Genomic DNA, 6,451 nt, shown 5'->3' with positions numbered 1-6,451 from the left:
CTCCACATATGTCATTCCAGCCATCCCGGGAATCAGTCTGGTGAACCTTCGCTGCACTCCCTCAATAGCAAGAATGTCCTTCCTCAGATTAGGAGACCAAAACTGAACACAATATTCCAGGTGAGGCCTCACCAAGGCCCTCTACAACTGCAGAAAGACCTCCCTGTTCCTATACGCAAATCCCTGAGCTGAGAAGGCCAACATACCATTTGCCTTCTTCACTGCCTGCTGTACTTGTATGCCAACTTTCAATGACTGATGTACCATGACACCCAGGTCTCATTGCACATCCCCTTTTCCTAATCTGCCGCCATTCAGATAATATTCTGTCTTTGCGTTTTTGCCCCCAAAGTGGATAACATCACAGTTATCCACTTTATACTGCATCTGCCATGCATTTGCCCACTCACCTAACCTGTCCAAGTCACCCTGCAGCCTCTTAGCATTCCCCTCACAGCTCACACTGCCACCCAGTTTAGTGTCACCTGCAAACTTGGAGATATTACACTCAATTCTTCATCTAAATCATTGATGTATATTGTAAAGAGCTGCGGTCCCAGCACTGAGCCCTGCTGCACTCCACTAGTCATTGCCTGCCATTCTGAAAAGGACCTGTTTATCCCAACTCTCTGCTTCCTGTCTGCCAACCAGTTCTCTATCTATGTCAGTATATTACCCCCAATACCATGGGCTTTGATTTTGCACACCAATCTCTTGTGTGGGACGTTGTCAAAAGCCTTTTGAAAGTCCAAATACACCATATCCACTTATTCTCCCTTGTCCACTCTGCTAGTTACATCCTCAAAAAATTCCAGATTTGCCAAGCATGATTTCCCCTTCATAATCCATGCTGACTTGGGCTGATCCTGTCACTGCATTCCAAAAGCGCTGCTATTTCATCCTTAATAATTGATTCCAACATTTTCCCCATGACTGATGTCAGGCTAACCAATCTATAATTACCCGCTTTCTCTCTCCCGCCCTTTTTAAAAAGTGGTGTTACATTAGCTACCCTCCAGTCGATCGGAGCTGATCCAGAGTCGATAGACTGTTGGAAAATGATAACCAATGCATCCACTATTTCTAGGACCACTTCCTTAAGTACTCTGGGATGCAGACCATCAGGCCCCAAGGATTTATCTGCCTTTAATCTCATCAATTTCCCAAACACAATTTCCTGACTAATAAGGATATCCTTCGGTCCCCTAGTACTTCTGGAAAGTTATTTTCTTCGTGAAGACAGAACCAAAGTACTTGTTCAATTGGTCTGCCATTTCTTTGTTCCCCATTATAAATTCACCTGAATCCGACTGCACCCGAAGGTGCCGCACCTCCATTGCCAACCACACGAGAGCCAGGAGCAATATCTTGTTTCTGGCTCGGAGCATGTTCCCACCTTGGGACTGTCCTCTCCCATATCCATCCAAGCAGCGGTTTGGCCGTCATCCTCCCCTCCCCCCGCCCCCCCAATGAAGCATCGCCTGAGGAGCTCCAAGTGGATTGGAGTCAGGAGGGGAAGGGGAAGGGGTAGAGGTGGGGAGGAGAAGTGTTGGGGCGGGGGGCGGTGGGTGGAAGGGTTCTTTTTTACAGAAATACTGATGATTTCAGACAAATGTTCAGTTTAAATGTTTTGTATTTAACAAAACCTTGTTGCGCATTGGCTCAGATAGTTGCACCGTTACACGCTGGTGATTCCTTAACATCCAAGCATATAATTACACTTAACTTCAACTTTAACTGTCACGAATGTGATGCACACCATTGATGTATGACCTGCACACCCAGCAGTGTGTCAGCCTTGTAAATAATACCAACATTCTTTCAGGCAATGTGCTCATTGATGAGCTCCTGACGTAAGGCTCTTGCAGCTATCATGCCACCATGGGCCCTTTCATGCGGTCTACAGGGGGGAGGGGGCATGTCTTCAGCATCAACCTGATTGTCTGGGCCGATGTCAGCATCTGCCTCCTCGGCCTCCTCTTCCTCTCTCTGGTAAGGCGGGTTGTCAGGCTCATCAGGCAATTCTTGTCCCCTCCTGATAGCTAAGTTGTGTAGCATGAAGCACACCACCACGAATTGAGCTACCTGCTCAAGGTGGTATTGGAGGTCACCTCCTGAGTGGTCCAGGCATCTAAAGTGCTGCTTAAGCACTCCAATGGTTTTCTCCACGATATTGTGAGTGGCTCTGTGGCTCTCGTAGTATGGCCCCTCGGCTTCGGTGTGGGTGTCACGCAGGGGCTCATCAGCCAGGTGGCGAGGCCATATCCTTTGTCACCGAGCATTCAGCATTGATCTTGTGGCTCATTGATAAACAAGTCAGATACAGTGCTCTCACGCAGGATGTGAGCATCATGGATGCTGCCCAGAAATTTAGCATTCACTGCCATAATAATTTGTTGGTGATCAACAACAAGTTGGACATTCAGGGAGTGGAATCCCTTGCGGTTCCTGAAATCCTCTGCATCTTGAAAAGGTACCAGCATCACGATGTGCGTACAGTCTATTGCTCCCTGCACCTTGGGGAAGTTTACAATTGTGGAGAATCCTAGAGCCCTCAGAGTCTGAGCCTCCCTGGTCATAGGGAAGCTGATCAAGTCCCTCCTGTGTGTGTACAGGGCTTCAGTGACCTGTCTAATGCAGCAATGCGTGGCATGCTGAGACAGACCGCAAATGGCACCAGCTGAGGCCTGAAAAGAACCCGACGTGTAGAACGACAGTGCCACGGTAACTTTGACCTCGACGGGCAGTGCAGTATTGTTGGTGCTGACAGGCTGCAGATCTCCCCTTATGAGCTGGCATACCTCAGTGATAATCTCTTTGTGGAAACACAGTCTCTGAAGGCAGGTGGTGTTGGGAAAGTCGAGGTAAGACTGCTTGTCGCTGTACTTGCGGGAGGTGTAACTCTGGTCCTCCTCATCAGTCTGGTCCGTCTTACATTGGGCACATAATGTTGTGGAGCATATCTTCGGCCATCTCGAATCTGCAGCATGTAATTGGTCATCAAGAGAGGGTGAGAAAGGACAGGCCCCATTACAATAGCTCTCTGTTTTCCACCAATTGGTCACAAAGAATGAATGTCCCGACAAAGACACCTATTAAATTCCAATTGATCACAGTATGGTCAAGATGTTTGTACAGATATTCACATCACCTCCAAAGACCTCCAGAGTACATCCGAACTCCCCTGAGGTTGAAGCAGAACAGCCTTTTAAAGGATGCGACATGTGATGTAGAACATAGTATCCATAATGCTGTGATTAGTTCCGGTTAGTTCCACTTTTTCTGGGCGTTTTTTTGGGCGAGCGATATTGTGGGCGATATGTGTGCGAGGTGGTGAAAGTGACGCTGGGTGATCTCATGGCCGTTAGTTTCGGCAAATGTGATCCTTACAACAAAAAAAGTGGGCAGGCGGTATTATTGAATCTCGGCGTTAATTCCACATGGAAACTAACGCTGGGCAATATTATAGGTGTTGATTCCGCCCATTCTGATGATTCTGCCCAAAAAAAGAGGGCAGGCGGTATTATTGTATCTCGGCGTTAATTCCACGTGGAAACTAACGCTGGGCGATATTATAGGTGTTGATTTCGCCCATTCTGATGATTCCACCCAAAAAAAGTGGGCGGGCAGTATTATTTTTTCCCAGCATTAAGCACATGGGGAAAATAATACTTGGTGATAAGTTTCCGAAAAATGCCCATCAGTTTCCGTTTTGTGGCTAAATGGGCGATATATGGGCATTATACGTCATTTCAGCAGTAAAATAGACATTAAGTGGGCATTAAGCATGCAAAAAAAGTGGAAAATCTAGCCCCATGTCCCCTCGTTTTAGTTTCCCCTATGAGTGGAAATATCCTCTCTGCATCCAGCTTGTCGAGCCCCCTCATTATCTTATAAGTTTGACTAATGTCACCTCTCATTCTTCTGAACTCCAATGTGTATAGGCCCAACCTACTCAACCTATCCTCATAAGTCAACCCCCGCATCTCCAGAATCAACCTAGTGAACAGCCTCCAATGCAAGTATATCCTTCCTTAAACACGGAGACTAAATCTGTATGCAGTACTCCAGGTATGGCCTCACCAATATCCTGTACAGTTGTAGCAGGACTTCTCTGCATTTATACTCTACCCACTTAAAATAAAAACCAACAATCCATTTACCTTCCTGCTTACTTGCTGTACCTGCATAGTAACTTTTTGTGTTTCATTCACAAGGACCCCCAGGTCTCTCAGTACTGCAGCACTTTGCAATTTTTCTCCATTTAAATTATAATTTGCTTTTCGATTACTTGTGCCAAAGTGGATAACCTCATATTTTCCCAGATTATACTCCATCTGCCAATTTTTTGCCCAGTCACTTAGCCTGTCTATGTCCTTTTGCAGATTTTTGTGGCCTCCTCACAATTTGCTTTCCCACCCATGTTTGTATCATCAGCAAACTTGGCTCCATTACACTCAGTCCCTTCAGAGAGCAGTCATAGCATCATAGGCAGTCCCTCGAAAGCGAGGAAGACTTGCTTCCACTCTAAATGTGAGTTCTCAGGTGACTGTACAGCCCAATACGGGAATTACAGTCTCTGTCACAGAAGGGACAGACGGTCATTGAAGGAAAGGGTGGGTGCGGAGTCTGGTTTACCGCACGCTCCTTCCGCTGCCTGCACTTGTTTTCTGCATGCTCTCGGCGACAAGACTCAATGTGCTTAGCGCCCTCCCGGATGCTCTTCCTCCATACAGGGCGGTCTTTATCCAGCGATTCTGTTGTGTATGCAATAACTGTTAGACTGAGTACTGTTTAACTCCAAGAGGTATGACCTTGGCTCTGCTTTATTAAGGCCCAAAGTGACTAATATACTAAATGGCTGGCCTTTTATACTTGGGCTGCACACACGGTGCGTGCAGCCCAATGGCCTCCAACAGTGATGCCATCTAGTGGTTAGTGATCCCAAAAGTACATACATGGCAATACCCACCCCCTCTGAGATATTAACACAGTCTTGTACAAATTGCGATGGTCCGGTGTTTTACGCTCCCGGGTTGACCATCTCAGTTCAACTCCAGCCTTGGGTGTGTGTTCAGAGTCTGTTGTGACTGGTGGCTGGGTGGCTGACCTGATGGGAGTGGCAGTGGCCATGTCAGGGATTGAAAGTCCCGATTCACTGATGACCACTGAGTCCTCTGATGACTGGGGGTAGGTTGGTTGGTCGTCGATTATCTCGTCCTCCGACTGTTCCAGTTCGTCTGTGTGCCACAGCTTTGTCTGATCCATATGTTTCCTGCAGGTTCGCCCATTTCTGAGCTTGATAATAAATACTCTGTTGAACTCCTTGGCCATGACAATACCAGTGATCCACTTGGGACCCTGACCATAATTCAGAAGATATAAAGGATCATTTACAGAAATATCACGTGACACAGCTGTGCGATCTTGATACCCTTGCTGATTTCGTCTTCTATATTCAACATAATTATTCAAGTCAGGGTGTACAAGAGATAGCTTGGTCTTAAGACCTCTCTTCATCATTAGTTCAGCAGGTGAGACCCCGATAAGCATGTGTGGTCTTGTCCTGTAACTACGCAGTATGCATGACAGGCGGGTCTGCAGTGACCCTTGGGTTACTCGCTTCATACTCTGCTTTATGATTTGGACGGCACGTTCTGCTTGCCCACTGGATGCAGGTTTGAATGATGCTGACCTTACATGTTTGATACCATTGAGTTTCATGAACTCTTGAAACTCCTGACTGGTGAAGCACGATCCGTCGTCGCTAACAACCATGTCAGGCAGACCACGTGTCGCGAACATGAAGCTGAGATTCTCAATGGTAGCTGTGGATGTGCTGGATGACATGATTATACATTCTATCCACTTCGAACATGCATCCACCATAACTAAAAACATCTTCCCCAGGAAGGGACATGCAAAGTCCATGTGGATCCTGGACCATGGTTTGGACAACCACGACCACAGACTCAGCGGCGATTCCACTGGTGCTTTGCTGAGCTGCATGTAAGTGTTGCACTGATGCACACATGATTCCAGCTCAGAGTCAATTCCCGGCCACCATATATGAGACCTGGCAATGGCTTTCATCATTACAATGCCGGGATGTGTGCAATGTAGCTCACGTACAAATTTCTCTCTCTCTTTCTTGGGCATAACAACACGATTACCCCACAGTATACAATCCGACTGAATAGACAGTTTGTCTTTGCGACGAATGTAAAGTTTGGTCTCCTCGTACATTTGCTTGGGTATGGCAGACCAATCACCTCTGAGGATGCAACTCTTCACCACAGATAAAATGGCGTCCTAGCTGAACCAGGTCTTAACTTGTTGAGCCGTGACAGGGGTTCCTTCACTCTCAAAAGCATCCATAACCATCACTAGATCCGCCGGTTGTGGCGTTTTCACCTCCGGTGTGGGCAACGGCAGACAGCTCAAAGCATCG

This window comes from Pristiophorus japonicus, chromosome 4 (assembly GCF_044704955.1).
Source record: "Pristiophorus japonicus isolate sPriJap1 chromosome 4, sPriJap1.hap1, whole genome shotgun sequence".
Taxonomy (NCBI): Eukaryota; Metazoa; Chordata; class Chondrichthyes; family Pristiophoridae; genus Pristiophorus; species Pristiophorus japonicus.
This window is presented reverse-complemented; position numbering follows the sequence as displayed.